The following is a 1,452-nucleotide window of genomic DNA, read 5'->3' as shown; positions in this document are numbered from 1 at the left end:
TTTATCATGACCTCCGATCCACTGCTACCCACATAGCAATGAAATATTTCTATAATGTTTATTTTTGATATTAAAATGTTTCTAGAATGTAACCAGAATATTTTGAAATATTCTCACAATGTTGTCAGAATATACTTTGACAGCCAATATTATATTCTTACAATATTTTAAAGGTATATTTCTAAAATATTATTAAAAAAATGCAACTTTATATTATATTAAGATTATATTCATACATTTTTTTGAAAATCGGCGATCTCATCATTGTAACCTCTCCTTGTAAGTTAGAAATTGACCTATACAATTGGTAATATGAAAACATATTCTAACTATAATAAAAAAACTTTTTAGGATTTTAAGTTTCACAGGACAATAATAAGATATAATCACACTGATAAATTTAAAAAAATTTTAACTCGATAGAGCCTGCAAATAATAGCAACAGGGGTTTTTTACTGTCTCTGACTTACCTAGCTTAATTGAACGAGGTTAATTAAAATTGATACTAATTAGAGAATACGGTTGTGTACTTATTAAGGATTTAGGAATATTTATATATAATACATAAGTATTATATAACTAGTTATCAATAAAGGGGATGGCTTGCCTCTCTTAAGTTACCTCAGTTGGCCACAGTGGCGTACACAGAAATTAAATTTAGGAGGGGGGGTTTGAAATTTAAAAAAAATTAGATGTGACACTGCCCATATTATTCGTTCACAAAAATTCCTGTTTTCGATTACTTTATTGTGAAAATATTTATAGTATATGATCTTTTTTAGCATGACTACACATCATATAAACATTTATTGACAGGACATGGTCACTTGTTTAAACATTATTACGCAATAAATCTCGGAATCACCATTGTGCAGGAAATGTGAAGTAGAAGAGAAAGACTCATTTCACATAATGTAAGAATGTGAAGCCTCATCCACATTAAGATCAAACTACTTCATTAAACCTTTTATCGAAAAAGAATATATCAAAAGACCCAGAGAGATACTAAACTTTGCCAGAAAGATAGGACTCTTTGGGTATCCACAGGAAGTGACTTGATTGTCCTTCCTTAATACAATGTTAGGTATAAAGTAATTACATTTCGGGAATAACACTTAGGCGTGTAAACCGAATCAAGACAATTCGGTGTGAGATTTAAACAATGGAACAACAGGTCAGAGTGAATGGGCAATATGTCCACCTCACTTGTAACTAAAATTAAAACCACAAAGTTACAAAAATTTTATTAAATTAGGTGAAGTATGCATTAAAAATAAACACTAGTGTGATCTATACTTTCATATTATAATAATAATAGCTAGAGTATTGTTTTATTAACAACTAATTTGCATAATCAAATGAAAATACAATATTTTCATGTATTTTGAAAACTAAAATAAATTATTTAAATGAAATAAATATATATTTTTTCCATTTTAATAGTTAATAAAT

Source organism: Daktulosphaira vitifoliae, unplaced genomic scaffold, assembly GCF_025091365.1.
Source record: "Daktulosphaira vitifoliae isolate Bord-2020 unplaced genomic scaffold, ASM2509136v1 Scaffold_4, whole genome shotgun sequence".
NCBI lineage: Eukaryota > Metazoa > Arthropoda > Insecta > Hemiptera > Phylloxeridae > Daktulosphaira > Daktulosphaira vitifoliae.
This window is presented reverse-complemented; position numbering follows the sequence as displayed.